Source organism: Carassius gibelio, chromosome A18, assembly GCF_023724105.1.
Source record: "Carassius gibelio isolate Cgi1373 ecotype wild population from Czech Republic chromosome A18, carGib1.2-hapl.c, whole genome shotgun sequence".
In the NCBI taxonomy this organism is placed as follows: Eukaryota; Metazoa; Chordata; class Actinopteri; order Cypriniformes; family Cyprinidae; genus Carassius; species Carassius gibelio.
In genome coordinates, this window is record NC_068388.1 from 17393954 (window position 1) to 17413601 (window position 19648).

The following is a 19648-nucleotide window of genomic DNA, read 5'->3' on the forward strand; positions in this document are numbered from 1 at the left end:
TTTTTTTGGTGAAACATTTTTACACTCAAAAAAATTGAGTAAATTTTAAAGCTGTGAAACCAATGAAATATACTGTTTAAATTGAGTAATTGTCAGTAAAAAAATTAAGTAAATCTGAGTAACTGAATTACTTTATATGAGAAATAAAATTAATTGGATATAATCAAAATTATAAAACACCACAACTGTAATTCTATGTAAAATAAACAAAAAAATATTGAGTAGATATAATTGAAATATTGGATGGAATTTTACCAAAAAAAATGTGCTACGTTTACTACATGTAAAAGTGAATTTAACTTAATATTGGACTATAAATTATCAAAATGCTGCATTCACTTTTTTTTTTTTTTTACACCATTTACCCTTTATAATTAATATAATAAAACCAAATAAAGAAAGAAACACATTTTTTATTGAAAATGTATGTCAATTAAACATAAGACAAAGTCTAAAATCAACCTTTGAAACATTGTATCCATTTTAATATTCCAGTAGATTGCAAAAATTAAAAACTGTAAAGTAGCCATAAGGGAAATGATAAAACCTTATGAAACATTTCATCCATCTTAGTATTCAAGTAGATTACATGTAAAATACGATAGCCGTAAGAGAAATGACATCTTTGTTCCTGGTGCATACCAGCCATTTGCAGTCACACTCAACATTAAACCATAAAAAAATATAAAAGCAACACTTACATCAATATTAAAGGGATAGTTCACCCAAAAAGATGATGTTGTCATAATGTACTCGCCCCCCCGGGTTGTCCCAAATCTGTACGAATTTCTTTCTTCTGTTGAACACAAAATATATTTTAATGAATGTTGGTTAACAGATAGTTGAAAGTTGCCATTGACTTCCATAATAGGAAAAAAAAAAAAAAAAAAGTATACTATGCAAAGTCAATTGCAACCTTTAACTGCGTTAACCAACACTCTTTAATACTTGGCTGAATGTCACGTCACTTCACTTAAAATATCTTTTGTGTTCAACAGAAGAAAGAAACTCGTACAGGTTCCGGACAAATTGAGGGAGAGTAAATTATGACAACCTCATCTTTTGGGGTGAACTATGTCTTCAACAGAATTAATCAGATAACAGAAACACTTCCATCAGGAATACCCATTCTGTGGGATGACCATGAACCACTACTATGCAAGAAGATAATTTTTTAACCTCTGAACATTAACAGAGTTTTGGAGGATCCAGCTCAAGAAACAGTTTTTGGAACAACTCAAGTGAGTACAGGGTCCTTCTCAAAATATTAGCATATTGTGATGAAGTTCATTATTTTCTGTAATGTAATGATAAAAATTTAACTTTCATATATTCTAGATTCATTGCACACCAACTGAAATATTTCAGGTTTTTATTGTTTTAATACTGATGATTTTGGCATACAGCTCATGAAAACCCAAAATTCCTATCTCAAAAAATTAGCATATCATGAAAAGGTTCTCTAAACGAGCTATTAACCTAATCATCTGAATCAACTAATTAACTCTAAACACCTGCAAAAGATTCCTGAGGCTTTTAAAAACTCCCAGCCTGCTTCATTACTCAAAACTGCAATCATGGGTAAGACTGCCGACCTGACTGCTGTCCAGAAGGCCATCATTGACACCCTCAAGCGAGAGGGTAAGACACAGAAAGAAATTTCTGAACGAATAGGCTGTTCCCAGAGTGCTGTATCAAGGCACCTCAGTGGGAAGTCTGTGGGAAGGAAAAAGTGTGGCAAAAAACGCTTCACAACGAGAAGAGGTGACCGGACCCCGAGGAAGATTGTGGACTGAGTCTGGAGTAGAAACATCCAGAGCCACCGTGCACAGGCGTGTGCAGGAAATGGGCTACAGAGAAGCAGCACTGGACTGTTGATCAGTGGTCCAAAGTACTTTTTTCGGATGAAAGCTAATTTTGCATGTCATTTGGAAATCAAGGTGCCAGAGTCTGGAGGAAGACTGGGGAGAAGGAAATGCCAAAATGCCTGAAGTCCAGTATCAAGTACCCACAGTCAGTGATGCTGGTGTTGGTCCACTGTGTTTTATCAAGGGCAGGGGTCAATGCAGCTAGTTATCAGGAGATTTGGGAGCACTTCATGTTTCCATCTGTTGAAAAGCTTTATGGAGATGAAGATTTCACTTTTCAGCACGACCTGGCACCTGCTCACACTGGTAAATGGTTTACTGACCATGGTATTACTGTGCTCAATTGGCCTACCAACTCTCCTGACCTGAACCCCATAGAGAATCTGTGGGATATTGTGAAGAGAAAGTTAAGAGACGCAAGACAAAACACTCTGGATGAGCTTAAGGCCGCTATCGAAGCATCGTGGGCCTCCACAGGCTGATTGCCTCCATGCCACGCCGCATTGAAGCAGTCATTTCTGCAAAAGGATTCCCCACCAAGTATTGAGTGCATAACTGAACAATTATTTGAAGGTTGACTTTTTTGTATTAAAAACACTTTTATTGGTCAGATGAAATAAGCAATTTTTTTGAGATAGTAATTTATGGTTTTCATGAGCTGTATGCCAAAAGCATCAGTATTTAAACAATAAAAGACCTGAAATATTTCAGTTGGTGTGCAATGAATCTAAAATATATGAAAGTTTAATTTTTATCATTACATTATGGAAAATAATGAACTTTATCACAATATGCTAATTTTTGGAGAAGGACCTGTATTTGTGGGTCTTGGGATATCTCAAATCCAATGTGACTCCTGAAAGATGGCAGCAGGCTCTGCTGAGATTCCCAAGATTACGTCGCTGACTGCCCCATTATTGTTCCGAAGGATGTCGATTTTTATGACCTCCTCTGCCAACTCTGCGTTTACGAAGACGGGTAGATCAGCTGAACCCTACAGGCAAATTTTAAAGATAACTGGTTAGAGCTAACATTCAAAACTGAATGTTACAAGAAAGTGACAAATACACAAAACAAATAGCACCTGAAGAAGCAAACATTCTGTTGGACCGTATGATAGGTAAAATCTCAAACAAAGTTTACTAGGGGGAGGAGTTGCAAAAATTAACAGCATTCTTCTTAACAAGAGGACAGGTTAATTTTCTACATAGGGACATTTATTTTTAACAATAAACCTAAAAGAAAAACGAAAAGAGACCAACTGCGAGCTTCTATGCTGTAAATCAATGCTATAGGCTTTTATTGAGGTCTGCATTATTTCAACCAATTTCTTTATAAACATGTTTAATATTTAAGTAAAATGACTAATGGTTTTGAAACAAAAAAGCTTGTTTAATTGCACTACTTGAAAAAAATATGCATTGCATTAATCCTCACACTCAACCCTTAACCCTCTAAATAATTCTGTGGCTTAGTAAATATTACAGTAATATTTAACTTTATTAACTTAATAAAATCATTGAATAATATAGTTCACTTGATTATACAAAAGATGGCTTTCCTGTAGCTCAAACAGTAGAGCGTCGGCGCTAGCAAAAATTTATTAAATTGTAAATGTGTACCTTGAAATGCAATGTAAGTTACTTTGGCTAAAAGTGTCTGCCAAAGGCATAAATGTAAACATATTAACGGACTAAAAATACAACAGTTTATTTTATCTAAAATGTACAGTTATATTTTATTTTTTCCACTAAAACAATTTAGTATTAGACTAACAAATTGTTTATTTATAATACACATAATATATTTGTGAAATTTCTATCAATTTATTTAAGGATGAAAAATTAAACTGATCTGTTTCAGGGAACAAAAATATTACAAATAATTTCAAATCAAAATGAATATATTTAAAAACACTCTTAAGAAATTTAGTAAGTTTACTCAATTAAAACAATGTACCCCTCCCCCAGCCTCCGCAGTCCTTCAATACCCACCAGGTCTGGATTTGTTACATTAAAAAGCTTACGGTTTTCAAACTTTTGACCGATATTGTATGTGATCTAGGTTTCAGTGCACTATAGTGGTGGAAATTATGATTCTTTCTAGTGATTCGTTCATTTTCAGTTCGTTCACCAAAATGATTCGTTCAGAATCGTTCACTGATTCGTTCAGTGACCATTTCTTCGTATTACACAAAATAAGCCAGCAGATGGCAAAAAAAAGTGTATTATGTTGTTATGTCTTAAGTCAACGAACGTATTCAGTTGTTGCAAAAACTGATCTGGCTTTATTAAAATGTGTGTATAATCGCATTCAATATATAAAGTCTAATTAAGTTGTTCAGATGAACAAAGCACAAGGTTTTCTTGCCTAAATAGCATTTTAATTGTTTGGTCAGACAGTTTGTATATTATATATTCACATTCATCAATCGTGGATTAAACGTGGAGTTGCTAAATATCAAAACAAGCGTATGTGCACAGTACAGTACCTATAACTGCGCTTTGCATTTTTGCGAGATTGACATGCTAAATGGCAGACTGACCCGGTTTACTCTCATTCATTTCGTTCACGAACGAGATAAGCTATGTACCAGTTCATTTCATTCACGAACGACATGTATCCGTTCATTCAGCTCGTTCACGAATGACATGTGTGCCAGTTCAGTCATTTCATTCACGAACGAGATTTACTAAATCATTCAACTCGTGCACGAACGACATGTGCTTTGCCGATTGAGAAACGTGATTGGTAAACGGTTTGCCAGAATATACCCTGACCATCAGGTCAGTCATTTCATTCACGAACGAGATGTATCATTCAACTCGTGCACGAACGACATGTGTGCCAGTTCAGTCATTTCATTCACGAACGATATGTATCAGCTCATTCAACTCATTCACGAACGATATGGGTACCAGTTCAGTCATTTCGTTCACGAACGATAAGATCTCTAGATCTAGTTCAGACTCATATGAAACTCGTTCATTGAAGGGCGTATTCGTTCACTACATTCAACAAATCAAATACTCTGTCACATCTCATACTCGAAGGCTATTGGCTCGAGGTTGAGTAATTCTTTGACAGGATGAAACAGTTGTTACCCGGTTCACTGAGCTGCGCATGCGCTGCTTATAGCGCCGCGCTGCTGTGGAGGGAGGAACTTCACTGAACGAGAAATATGAGTCAGTGGATTACGTGAACGAGAACGATTCGTTCACCTAAAAGATTCGTTCAAAAAGAACGATTCGTTCACGAACGACACATCACTAGTGCACTAGAATGATTTTACAATGGAGCAGGTCTTAAACTGTCCGACTCCCTATAGTGGGAGCTGATTAAAACGCACCAGTCTATGTTATGTCCACGCCATTTTAAATACTTTTGCATGGCGTATTTGTAGTGGTGATTTAAGAGCTCATACTTGAGTTCGTGTAGTAATTATGATGTTTTACAACAACGTGACAGCTTTTGTCATTTGAAAGTTCATAAATGAAGTGTTCCCTTTTGACAAGCCACTGACCCCAAAGGGGAACCTGTACAAAATCGTTTTCCATTGGGCATGTAACGTTATAGTTATAGTTGCTTGACCACAGTACACTTATCGTTATACTTTCAAATGGCGGTTGAAATAAACGGTGATCCAAATAGTACGAACGTTAACCCACTCCAAAAAAAAACTAACATACATATGGCTGCCCCACTAACTAACTTCGAAAACTACACTGTTATGTACACGTACACACGGTCAATGTTTAATCAACTTTTGAAAACATTTTTGTAAATATACATAGTTATAAAAGGACTACGTTACTTACAGGAAATTCGAGTAATGCTGTTCACGTCGTTGCTGAGAAAAGCAGTCCTTCAGTGACAGGTGCCTCTTGTTTGAGCCGCGAAACTTGTTAAACTTCTTAAGATAACGCAAAATACAAACACAATTGTTAGGAAATCCTTAATAATTAACTTCTGAATTAAACATTACAAACATAATTAGTATTAGCTGGCTAAATTACATAACGTACCACGAAATGAGAGGAGTGCGGGTCTTGCCGTTGCTGAGGAAAGCCGTCCTTCAGGTGACTTCGATTAAGCTACGAAACTTGTTGAATATGACGTAAAATACAAAGACAATTGTTAGAAAATGCTTAATAATTATTAACTTTTTAATAAAGTGTTACAAACGTAAGTAGGATTAGCTGACTAACCTTACTTACCAGGAGCTGTGAGGTGTATGGCCAGTCGACGTCGCTGCTGAGGAAAGCAGATTTTTTTTTTTCCTGCGGAGCTGCACACGTGATCACTTTAGCCGCGAAATTTACTCAATTTATTTAAACTGTCATTTATTAAGCTGGAACTTTATTTAGGAAAATTGGTTGGAAATACTTAATAATTTTAGTTTCTAAAACAGATCAGTACAAGTAAATAATTATCAAATATTTCTATTAGAATTCACCAGAAATATTGAAGGTATATTAAAAATATAATTAGTTAGTTAAATACTTATTTATTTTCATTACATAAACTTAAATAATATATGTAAATTTTATAGAAATTATTTGTTGGATTTTTAATTATTCTTTTTAATCTGACCCACTCAAAATATCACTTAAATGATTTCAAAAGATTTTATTAAGTTAATATAGCTCTTTATTTTTGTGAAATTTACTAAGCCACTGAATTATTTTTTACAGTGCATCACGCACCCTAAGGTCACAAAACTCTGGACTTTTGGTAGTTCCTAGGATAGCAAAGTCCACTAAAGGAGGTAGAGCCTTCTCACATTTGGCTCCCAAACTCTGGAATAGCCATCCTGATAATGTTCGGGGTTCAGACACTCTCTCTAGATTAAAAACGCATCTCTTTCGCCAAGCATTCGAATAATGTATCTCTTAAATTGTGAGTGTAGTGTACTGATCAAATGTGCATTTTTATTCATTACCTTGGGTTAAACTAATTTTACTTTGTTGAATCAGCAGCTATGCTAATGATGTCTCTATTTTGTTTCTATGTTTTCCATACGGGATGTAACTAGGATTTACACAAGCTCCAGTCTGGATCCAGAACACCTGAGAAGAGATGATGCTGACCCTCCGAGGACCTCAGATGATGCTAACCCTGAATCAACAAACAGAACAAACAATTTTTGCTACATGTGTGACTGCATCATATAATAATTATTAATTAATAATATTAATAATCTTCATCGTCTAGCTGACTACGTCTTGCATTAATTTTTTCTAAAAATCCTGTCAAACGTGCACAAACTGACAGTCACCACCATAAGCTACTACTAAATATTGTAGAAACATAATTTGTAACGATTTCTATTGTAAAAAGTGCTATACAAATAAACTTGAATTGAACTGAATTGAATTGATGCACGCTCAAGCTCTAGCTACCTGGGACCTGGGTCTTCAACTCTAGAAAAATGAATCCAGTGCATTATGTTTTTAATGTTGGCAGACCAGTAGTAGTACTGAAAATTGGGTAGGGAAAGTCCACCATGTAATCGGTGACGTTGCAGACTTTCCCTACGTATACGCGGGTTTTTACCATTCCAAATAAAACCGGACAAAAGTTTATCTATATTTATGAAAAAACGATTTTGTTAAGAAGATGGGGATACACTGAAAAAGAAATAAAAATCGGGGGAATTATATTCATTTTGATGACATTTATTCTCCCCCTAGCGACAAGGGGAGGAGATTCCAGTGATCTAAATCTTTTTTTAAGCAATTTAAAAGTGGAGGGAAATTGGCTTCATAAAAATCTTTAAACTTACAGGTTATCCAAATACCTAAATATTTAAATTTGTTAGTGCATAAATTAACTTGCAGGGACTGGGTTGTAGTGAGCTGGTTATTAGGGTCAATGCACATGAGCTCACTTTTCTGCACATTGATTTTATATCCTGATATCTTGCCAAAGGAATTTAACAAATCAAACATCTTTGGCAAACAGGTCATGGGGTCAGTCATATATACTAACATGTCATCAGCATATAACGACACTTTATGCTCAGCCCCTCCTCTCATTATGCCCTTAATATCAGCGCTGTTACGCAGTGCTAAAGCTAGTGGTTCTTTTGTTAGGGCGAATATAAGGGGTGACAAGGGACTGCCCTGTCTAGTGCCACACTGCAGATAAAAAAAAAACAGACAAGTTGTTATTAGTCCGAACAGCTGCCATAGGTAGAGAATAAAGTGTCTCAATCCAATGTATAAATTTTGGTCCAAAACCAAAGCATTTAAATGTATAAAATAGGTAATCCACCCCACCCTATCAAAGGCTTTTTCTGCATCTAGGGATATTAATACCTCTTTGCCTTTGGGTGGAGTGGGATCATAAAGAACATTAAGTAATCTACATATATTAGAAGAGATTTGTCTATGTTTAATATATCCTGTCTGATCATCTGAGATCAATGAAGGAAGTACTTTTTCCAGTCATAGTATTTTACTGTCAACATTTAACTGCTGGGTTTTTTCTCTTTTTTAAGAATAAGGGATATAACAGCCTGACGCATAGTAGGAGGGAGAGAGCCAGATATAGATGATTCTTTATGTGTAGAGAGCAACAGGGGGGCTAATTCTCTAGCGATTTTTTTAAAGAATTCACTAGGAAATTCGTCTGGTCCTGGACATTTACCATTTTGCATATATTTAACAGCAGAATGAAATTCTTCCTCTGTGAATGCTTTTTCCAGTTCAGAAGCCATTCAGTCACTCAGTAAGGGTATTTCTAAATTATCAAAAAAAGACTTGAACGGGTATTCATCTTTATGTGACTCCGGTCCTCCTCCCTCCTGGTATCCTTGTGGTTGTTGTTTTGTTTATTCACTTCCTGTCTCTGTTTCCCTCTGTGAACCTGGCCCTCCGTCCCTCCCCCTGGTCCTCCGCCAGTCCTCCTCCCACCTGGTCTCCTTGTGGTTGTTGTTTTGTTTATTCACTTCCTGTCTCTGTTTCCCACTATGGACCTGGCCCTCCGTCCCTCCCCCTTATCCTTCACCAGTCCATCTCCCTCCTGGTCTCTGTGTTCCTTGGTTTGTTTTGTGTTCAGGTGGAGCATCTGGTAGCTGCTCCTTAGAGGGGGGGGGGGGGGGGGGGTGTCATGGTGTCTGGTATGTGTTTCCCTGGGTGTCCACTAGTGGTCTCACGTCTCCATAGGCACCTCACCGCAGGCACTACATTTCCCACATAGCTTTGTCCCTTCATCATAGTTAATTGCACACCTGTTATTGCACTCAGCTGTCTTCACTTTCATCATCATCATCACCTGTCCATATATAACGGTCTGTTTTCATTCTGTTTCATGGAGTCCTTATTTTCCATCACCTGGTTTTCTGGCGTTCCCTTGTGTTCTATAGTTTCTAGTTTCTAGTTTCCCGTTTTTTTTTTTCTGGACTGATTTCATGGTTATGACCTCCTCTTTGTTTGGATACTGATTTTGGATTACCCATTAAACACACTGCTCTTGGATCTCTCGTCTCCTGTGATCTACCGTTACACCTCCTCCTCATTCCCCATCTCCTTCTCCATATCTTTCTCAGCCTCTTCCTCATTCTTATTATCCTCCTCATTCTTCTTATCCTCCTCTTCATTCTCCATTTCCTTCTTCTCATCCTCCTCTTCATTCTTCATCTCCTTCTCTATCTCCTTCTCATCTTCCTCCTCATTCTTCTCATCCTCCTCCTCATTCTCCTCTTTCCCTTGCGATCAGTGTCATATTTTATTATTATTAAATGTTCGTAGTACGAAATATCCACTGGTTATAACCAATGCTTCTATATTTAGCTGTAGATCAGCTATAGACAATTACTTTGCTTCAGAAGCCTGTCCAAAATCGGTTCATGAGGAGAAACAGACATGTTTATATCACATACGTATCACTATGAAGTAAATAAAATGCAGAATTGTCAAATACACAGGCTTTGCAGAACATTTCATGAGCACAGATACTGCTTAATACGGTGCCATATATTTCAAGAATAAGGTTCACATAATCAAAAGGTTGTTTTTTTTTTTGCTAATACAGAGGGGTAAATACGCTTTGATTGGTTTAGGATGATGACATGACTCAATACAACAGCTGACTACATTAAAAGCTTTACCGTTCTAAACGCAGATTTGTGCCCATCATTGGAACTGAAATGTTGAATAAACCCTGAAACACACGTGATCGTAGTCATGTGGTGAATCTGGCCAATCGTGAACAGCTGTGTTGTCCTCAGCGATCCAGCGGTCACTCTGGAGAAACTGCAGGCTGAATCAGCCGGGTGCTCTTTAAACACTCGCGCGATACTTGATGCCACATGTGATGGTCATGTGCGTCAGCGCAGTCTTAGTCGGACAATATTCTACCCGGTATGCACTGCTTCAGTCAGATTGTGATCGGTTTGCACAGTGCTGGTGAGTCGAACACGCCTGATGCTCAGCGAGTCTGCCTAAGATCGGATCCAGCCAGTACTTCTCACTAGTGATTCCCGATGGTTTCGGGGGATGGTTAGTCTTTGTCGCCCTCTGTTGTTCAGAGAAAGGTACACCAGGGTTCTTATGCCCTCAAGTAAATCAAAGCACTTCCAAAGACATTTAATTTTCCAGCAACTGATGGTCATGACTGTTTCAAGCAAGCAGATTCAAACACATACATACCAAACATGATTATGAATTCTTAATCTATCCCATAGTTATTAAAAGACATACACAATAAGTGATTAAACACGATACTCAAATGTGTGAGTTACATATAAATGAATATGGAGTGAAGCGATGGACTGATATTCATTTATTAGTCTTTTTGAGTTCATTTTGGCCCAAGTAAGTAATTACATGTTTTATTTTTGGATAAACAATTTAATTCACAATATACACTACCAGTCAAAAAATGTTGAACAGTAACATTGTTTTTAAAGAAGTATCTTCTGCTCATCAAGCCTGCATGTATTTGATCCTAAGTACAGCAAAAACAGTAACATTTTGACTGGTAGAGTAGATAAGTTTTGATCTCTGCAAACCATCACTTTAATCAAATATTTAATTATAATGTTTAATACCGTAAAGCTGCTTGATTTAAGTTATTGAATAAAATACTATAGACGTGACGTGAATGCTTTACTGAGCTCGTGCAAACATCCGTATCGTTGTAATAAGATGCATTTTTAGCTGCTGCTTTCACACTGCAGTGATTGTTTTCGTTTTTCGTGAGAGGAAAGTGCGTCATTTATTTTCATATCCAAATGCCATTTTGTTTCTCTGAAGCAGCAATGAGCGAGAGCTGTATCTCTTCTTCTCTTGAATTGCATCGAGGAGGGCTGAATTACACTGGTCAATCTGCATTATTGCAGGCTCTAAATTAGGACAAATTAAAATCAAATGATTACTCGACAACAAAAATATTTGTCGACAATTTTTTTATTATCAACATTGTTTTAATATTATTAATATTAATATTATTAATATTAATATTAGCAAAGCTTTGATGGCGGTTTACAGCCTGCTAAAGGTGGTGGTGTGCCTGGTTCCAAACCCTCTCGCTGTTTCAGAACCAGGTGTTTACTGCGAGAACTTCTGACGGCTCACAGGACCAGGGGAACAGGGGAGGTTGATAACCGAGAATGCATTGGAACGGAGTTAGGTTCGTGGATGTCCGTCAAAGGGAATTTTGGGCATATTCAGCCCAGATTAAGTACCGGTTCCAGAAATTTTGGTTGTGATGGCAAAAGGTTCTGAGGAAGCGACTGATGTCTTGGATCTTACGTTCTGTTTGACCATTTGTTTGTGGGTGGTAGCCGGATGTGAGGCTTAATGTTACATTGAGGAGGGCAAAGAATGACTGGCAAACACTGGAAATAAACTGGTGCCCCCTGTCTGAGACAATATCTTCCGGAATGCCAAAGTTACGAAATACATGTTCAAACAGAATTTCGGCTGTTTCAAAGGCTGTGGGTAGGGCCTTCAGGGGAATTAGTCTACATGCCTTTGAAAAATCTGTCTTTGGCTACAAGGATGCTGGTGTTACCGTCCAAGACTGGGAGATCGATGCGAAATCAACCTCAATGTGGGACCAAGGGTGATGGGGAATCGGTAATGGGAGGAGTTTTCCGGTAGGTAGTTGTCGAGGCACCTTGGTCATGGCGCAAAAGGCACATCCTTGGATAAACTCTTTGATATCCTCTTGCATTCTTGGCCACCAGTATTACCTTTGAAGAGTGGTGAGTGTCTTACTGACTCCGGGATGACCTGTTCCCACAGATGAGCGATATCGTTGACTTGATTGCAAATAAATGCACAGACACTATTTAAACTGAACAGAGATGACATCATTGAATTCAATGATGAACTGCCTTTAACTGTCATTTTGCATTATTGACACACTGTTTTCCTAATGAATGTTGTTTAGTTGCTTTGACGCAATGTATTTTGTTTAAAGTGCTACATAAATAAAGGTGACTTCACTTGACATGAGTGAGCATCGGAGATGAGGGACATAAGATGATCTTCGTGTACGTAGATCTTACCAGCCAGACACATGGTTGGAATGGGTTGGTTTCATGATTGCTCAAGGAATAGTTAATCTAGATCCCACTGGATCGGATTGACAAATAGCAGAGTGGGTAAGATGGTCTCTGGCTCTTCCGGGTTTCTTCTAGGGTGTTGAGGCATGATAAGTTGTCGGCCCTCGTGTTCTTGGATCCGGGGCGGTAGGATATTTGAAAATGAAACCGAGTAAAGAACAGGGCCCACCTGGCCTGGCGAGGATTGATTCTCTTAGCTTCGTTTAGGTACTGGAGATTTTTGTGTAAGCCCGAGAAAAGGTTGTCTGGCTCCCTCCAACCAGTGTCTCCATTCTTCTAGGGCAAGTTTCACGGCTAGGAGTTCTCGATTGCCAATGTCATAATTTCTCTCGGATGGGGACATTTTTCTAGAGAAGAAGGCACAGGGCATGGGTTTGGATGCGTGCTCGGAATACTGGGACAGGATGGGTCTGGGTGCTGCAGCAAAGGGGCTTTCGTGAAGGCATTTTTTTATGTTTGGAAGGCCTGCTCAGCTTCTGGGGTCCATTGAAGTGTCTTCGGCTTCCCCTTGAGGAGAGATGTCAGTGGTGTGGTAATCATGCTGTACTGATAAATGAAACGACAATAAAAGTTTGTGAAGCCCAGGAACCTCTGAAGATCTTTTATTGATTTGGGAGTAGGCCAAGATGTAATAGCTTGGGTCTTACGGTCATCTATTTTAACCCCTCTTGCGCTGATGTGGTAGCCCAGGAATTCAATAGAGGTCAGGTGGAAAACGCATTTCTCTGCTTCACAAACAGGGAGAACTCTCAAAGTTAATGGAGCACTTGGGAAATTTGATGTTGGTGTTCACTTTCGTTGCGAGAGAAAATTAGTATGTCGTCAATGTAGACAAGGGCAAAACGGTTCAGGAACTCTCGAAGGACCACACCCATGAAACTCTGGAACACTGAGGGGGCATTTATTAGACCATACGGCATTACAAGATATTCGTAGTGCCCAGCTGGGTTGATGAAAGCCGTTTTCCACTCATCTCCCTTCAGGGTTCTGATCAGGTTGTATGCACTTCTTAGATCTAATTTAGTGAATATACGGGTGTATATTGTCCTAGGGAGGATGGAATCAATGGAAGTGGGTAACTAAACTTCAGGGGTATCATGTTTAGGGCTCTTTAGTCAATACAGGGTCGTAAACCTCCATCATTCTTGGGGACGAAAAAGAAACTGGCGGCAGCCGGTGACGTGGAAGGTCTAATAGGCTAGTGACAATGCCCCTGAATTTTTGAGATACCCCTACCGGAGGTAGAACTAAACCCAACAATGTTTTTCCTCATCTCTAAGGTCTCCCATATATGAAATGGATTCTTGGCTAAAAATACTTTAATGCTAAGATTGTTAAATTAACAGATATGGTTATACACCCCAAAACCAATAAAGGACTAAAATATAGCCTGTCCGTATGGGAGTTAAGCCATATAAACTAATGTAGATCAATCACACAAGCTCTGAGAGCTTTGAAACTTGATATGTTTGTAGTCAGGAAGTTGATTTAACTACTAGAAAAGACTGGATTTGAATATCTTGATGTATGGAATAAACAGAGACATGTAAACACATATCTAAAATAAGCGGACATGCACAAATTTAATATCTATGCAGAATGTTTTCATTTACTTTGTGCTTGCTTTGCCTGGCATTATCATAGAAACACATATAATAGATTATTGGAAAGGTGGGGTTGTGCTGAATCCAGCAATACCAAATATGTAAATATAGCATGACAAATAGGAGTGTTCTTTCACTCAATGTATGAGGTGTCCAAAATGAATGAAAATGGAACACTGACATAATTTAGTCCAAAGCCCATTATCAGTGGTGAGAAGAATGTTGAGAAATTCAAATATAAGATACATCTAATAATGAAATATTTCATATGGCACCTTGTACTATATGGAAACTGTTGTAGAAAAAATTATATTAGTCTTTCTTATTTACTTTCTTAGACATTTTGTGGGTTTTTATATATTTTTATTTATATTCCTTATATTAATGAACTATACATTTAATTTGATAATTTAATAGCATCTTAATATATTAAGCCATGTTAAGTGTTTTTTTCTACGCTTATCTAGAGACTTCTTGAGAACGTTCATATTCTGGTGTTCTGGCCACGGATTTGCCAGTCTTGTCTTTTTCTTGCAGGACACTGTACATTATAGTACTAAATTAGTTTTAATCATTTAATCACCATCACAGCGTCTTGTCTCCATTGGCAACATGTACGATTTGTGTTGATTGCAAGTGATGTCACACGTAGCTGAGACTTCAAGTAGCAATTGCAAGTGACATTGTAATTTAGTTTATGTTTTCTTGTCTTCACCACCTGGCTATATAAAATGTTGGTAAATTCAAACGAAAAGTAATAAAAAAATTCAACAAAATAAAAAATAAAGACTGCAAGTGATGTCACTAGCTGAAGTGCAAGTGTCTGAGTGTGCAAGTCTGAGAGTGCAAGTACAAGCCTGCAACCAGACCCTCTTGAAACATTCTGGGGTCAACCCCCCATGATGTCACAACTGCAACACACCACTCATCCACATTGTCATCAGTGACAGAGTGGGTCATATTTGGACAGTCTGGAAAAGGGCAAGAGCAAAACTCTGTGCAGGTCAAGCCCACTGAAAGACACTGGCATTTGGTGGCATCGGTGCAGTTTCCATCTTTACAGTAGAGGTGGGTGAGGTCTCTAACTCCTTTAGGTGCTGGTGCCTTCTGGAACATCACAGATTAAATGCAGCCACCTTCTCTGAGCCTCCATCCTCTACCAACTGGGATCCAGGGAAGAGGTTTGGCCAGGTGGCTGTGATGCCAGATTGCTGTTTGGTACATGGCTCTCAGCACATGTTGCTGGAAGCCATCTTCCGTTGGGGGTAGATTAGCTGCTGACAAATCTGTGGTAGATGCTAGTGTGTACCTCAGCTCATTCAGGTTGGTGCAAGGATGCCCATCTTGGTGCCTCTTCTTTGTCTTTCAAGATCTTTCAAGATGATTGAGTGTTGGTGGTCATATCTATCAAACACTATAACAACACAGCTGTTACCTTCCTTTCCCATTAAAGTTGCAATCTTTTTCCAGACACACTCACCCAGGTCACTGAACGTTTGAAAGGCTGAATCATTGAGACTTTGATATATGATACATCAATGATATATGCTGATGGTTCTTTTACACTTGGCAGCTGCTGTTGTCTTCTTTAACAAAGAGGGTGGGACAAAATCATGTTTAATCTGAGATACAAGATTTTTATGAATTGGGAGCGGGGAAATACGAGGTTATGCACTCATTGATAAGAATGTTACAGACACAGACGTCGCTGCTGCCAGCAGTGTTTATCAAGTCTGCGGTCGCGTCAAGCCTTTTGACAAGAGATAAGGCTTTAAGTGGTAACTAAACCTTGGTCAGAGCCTGACTCCACCCACTGGCAATATTTGAAAAATGCTGAAAAGTGGGCAGAGCACAGCGGAGATAGAGGGGACAAAGCAAGGGCAGGGCTGAGCGGGTGGGGCGTGAACCTGAGACCCGCAGTGACAGATTAATTGACAACTGTTGTCAGAGTCGCTAAAATGGAGAGTGACTCTAGTGACGCAAGTAGTTTTGCAACAGGGCGTTAATGTGAAGTAGAGAACTTTTCTCCCCCACCTTCACCTGAAGTGGAGGATGTCGAGGTGTCTGAGGACAGGGCCTGAGCCATATCAATTCAAGCCATTGGCTCAAACTGCGGTCTTAACTCCCGGATTTTGATAGGCATCTGACGATGCTAGCGAAGCAGCCGCACAAGAGAGAATGGGGCCAATCTCCAAGTAAGGCACTGCATCGCTTTTCAGCGTGAGCTGTGTGGAGAAGCCCATTTCCACCTCCATTGCATTGGAGAAGCAATTCTGCGTAAAATGCAGTTTGCACACTCCAGCTCTAGGGAGGAACTCACAGTCTTTCAGGCCAAGTACATGCAACCACTGGTGCCTAATTTTCAAGTCTGCTGGAAAACTATACAGTCCGTGCTGTTGCAACCAGCACGTACCATCCTGACCACTGTAAATAAATCTATGCTAACTTGAAGCTATCCTAACTGATGCAATACTATGGTACTAACTAATATGCTTCTAACAATCCTAACGTTACACTAACAACTATGCTAATTAACGACATTGGCTACACAAAATAATCTAAATAACTTTATAAATGTTATGCTAAATAGATGCTAAAATACTCTCTCCTGATCATTTTCAATACTCGCAATTCCAACTCATGACTCACTACAGTGATTTTGACGGAACAAGATGGTTTGATACTGCCAAGGGCGTGGTAGCTCATACCAAGGGCGTGGTGAGCTGGTAACTGCTTACGTCACGTACCACCGCAAACATCCAATAGGAAAAATCTAAAAATTAAGGCAAAAATTAATCTGCCACAAACAAAGTCGACGGTCGCGTTGAGCCTTTTGACAAGAGAAAAGGCTTCAATAGTTAACCAAAGCTAACTGTAGTTACATACATCTTCCTAAACTCTATTTTAAACGTTTAAGAGCTATAAAAGTGAAGCAGAACAAAAAACGATGAGGTGACTAGGCTGTAATAGGCGGAAATTAGCCTAATCTGTGCGCAAAGTTACTTTCGTGGTTCACAGGCTTCCTTCTGCACCGAAGCATTACAGCTATGGATTTTTGACAAAACAAGCCTACTCAAATGTATCTAACCTAACTATTTTTATTCGTTATTGTAAGAAAAAAAAACAGAGTTATGCAAAGATAGGCTTACTTGGCACCAGTAGACAGACCTTTTTTCTCCCATAAATAAAACCTGTTAGCCTACTTGGGGCATTTTACATGCACAGTGCCAACTTTGAGTCAGTAAAATAATAATAAAAACAATAATTTAATGCTGGTATCCAAACATTTAATTCAATACAAGTAGAATTAGAAATTAGATACATTCTAAAACTTCAATGCACATGTATAATAAGCCTAGTAATAATAACCCTAGTACTATCGATCATAACATACTTCTACAGAGACTGGAAAACTGGATCAGGCTTTCTGGGATGGTACTCAAATGGTCCCGGTCATACTTAGAAGGGAGAGGCTATTATGTGAGTCTAGGAGAGCATAAGTCTAAGTGGACGTCCATGACATGTGGAGTCCCACAAGGGTCAATTCTTGCACCGCTCTTGTTTAGCCTGTATATGCTTCCACTAAGTCAAATAATGAGAAAGAACCAAATTGCCTATCAGAGCTATGCTGATGATACCCAGATTTACCTAGCCTTATCTCCAAATTACTACAGCCCAATGGGAGGATCGTTGATGACATCTTTGTACGCATGCGCGAGTGGTTGTGTGGCAACAAAACAAACAGTATGGTGGGCTGTAAAGACGCGACGATCAATTTCAAGAGAGTTAGCGGGCGAAATCCTCAATATATAAGCACTTTAACATCTGAAGACCGGAGGAGGTTTGGAGAGAAGCTCAAAATTTGTATTGGTGACAAAATCGAAGTTATTCAAAACCCATATGAGATCTGAGATGACAAAAAATGTTGGTCCGACTCGCCCGTGTCTTGGCCACCAATCTGCTGGGGAGACATTTATTCTTATTTAATAGAAACCCCTGGACCCTTCACTCATGAATGATTAAAGGCTTTCAAAAGTCTGGAGGCCTATGATTATTTTGTTTCTCGAAAAGTTGGGCCGATCTTTTCTGCCAAACAGAAAGCAGTGATCGTGCTAAAGTCTTCATTGATCAGTGTTCTTATTTACTTATTTATTTATTGAAAATGTAGTGACTGTTGTACCAATTCAATTGTGTTCAGTGTGAGACTTTCAATGGCGTCTGTACTAATATTGAAAAATTGTATATCACAGCTTACACATTTCTCCTTCTTTCAAATCCAGGCTTGGAGAAACATGCAGTCATGTAGCAGCTTTAATGTTTAAAGTAGAAGCAGCTGTCAGGATAGGACTTACAAATGCTGCATGTACTAGTGAGGCTTGTAGCAAAGCACAGCTACAGAATGATGTGAAGAACATAGTCTGGGTGTTGTGGATTGCGGTTTGGGACACCTGAATCAGAAAGCGAAAACATATGACTCGGTTGATTTGACTCAGTTTTATTTATTTTTATTCAATCTTCTATAAATATATAGTCACTAAGACTTACCATGAACAAAATGTCCCTTACAAACTCGATCAGAAGCTGCAGGCTTTCTTCGGAGCGCCCAGGTTCAATCGCCTAATTGCACGCAACCATTTCTTTCGTTTTTCGCTATCCTTTTCGGAGGGAATTCTAAAAAACTTTTTATCAGGCCCCCAACTAACCATACAATCGACCACACAGCAAGAGTGAACCATCCTCTTCTCTAAATCCTCCTCCAAACGTGCAAAACAATCAAATTACAGGTATCTAGCGGTGTTTCCTGCCACATGATTCCCATGATGCAACGCGACAAACATAAACAATGACGTCACAAAAGATCCACCTATTGACTCACTCTGCCAATGCATTGATAAAATTAATAGTTGGATGTGCCAGAGCTTTCTTCAGTTAAACAAGTAAAAACAAACTAAAGTCATTGCATTTGGAAACAAACATGAATTTTTCAAGGTGAATGCATACCTTGACTCTAGGGGTCTCACAACAAAAAAATCAAGTCAGGAAGTTAGTTTCAGTAGTCATGTCAAAGCAGTAACTAAATCAGCATACTATCATCTCAAAAACATTGCAAGAATTAGATGTTTTGTTTCCAGCCAAGACTTGGAGAAACTTGTCCATGCCTTTATCACCAGCAGGGTGGACTATTGTAATGGGCTCCTCACCGGCCTTCCCAAAAAGACCATTAGACAGCTGCAGCTCATCCAGAACGCTGCTGCCAGGATTCTGACTAGAAGCAGAAAATCTGAGCATATCACACCAGTCCTCAGGTCCTTACAATGGCTTCCAATTACATTTAGAATTGATTTTAAAGTACCTTTACTTGTATTTAAGTCATTAAATGACCTAGGACTGAAAAATATTGCAGATATGCTCACTGAATATAAACCTAACAGACTAGGATCAAGTCAGTTAGAAATACAAAGGGTTCACTCAAAAAAAGGGTAGTCCGCCTTTAGTTACTATGCTGCCCACAGTTGGAATCAGCTTCCAGAAGAGATCAGATGTGCAAAAACACTAGTCACATTTAAATGTAGACTTAAAACTCTGTTTAGCTGTGCATT

The 19648-nt window shown here is 38.6% G+C and overlaps 1 long non-coding RNA gene across 1 annotated transcript; it reads right to left on the reverse strand.

Annotated features, from left to right (window-relative positions):
- Window positions 1-1750: 1750 nt before the first annotated feature.
- On the reverse strand, window positions 1751-6561 carry LOC127933957 (uncharacterized). Its single transcript, XR_008147635.1, has 3 exons — window positions 5894-6561; window positions 5687-5781; window positions 1751-2862 (listed from the first exon to the last, which is right to left on the reverse strand). It is a non-coding gene; the product is annotated as an uncharacterized LOC127933957 (long non-coding RNA).
- Window positions 6562-19648: the final 13087 nt, after the last annotated feature.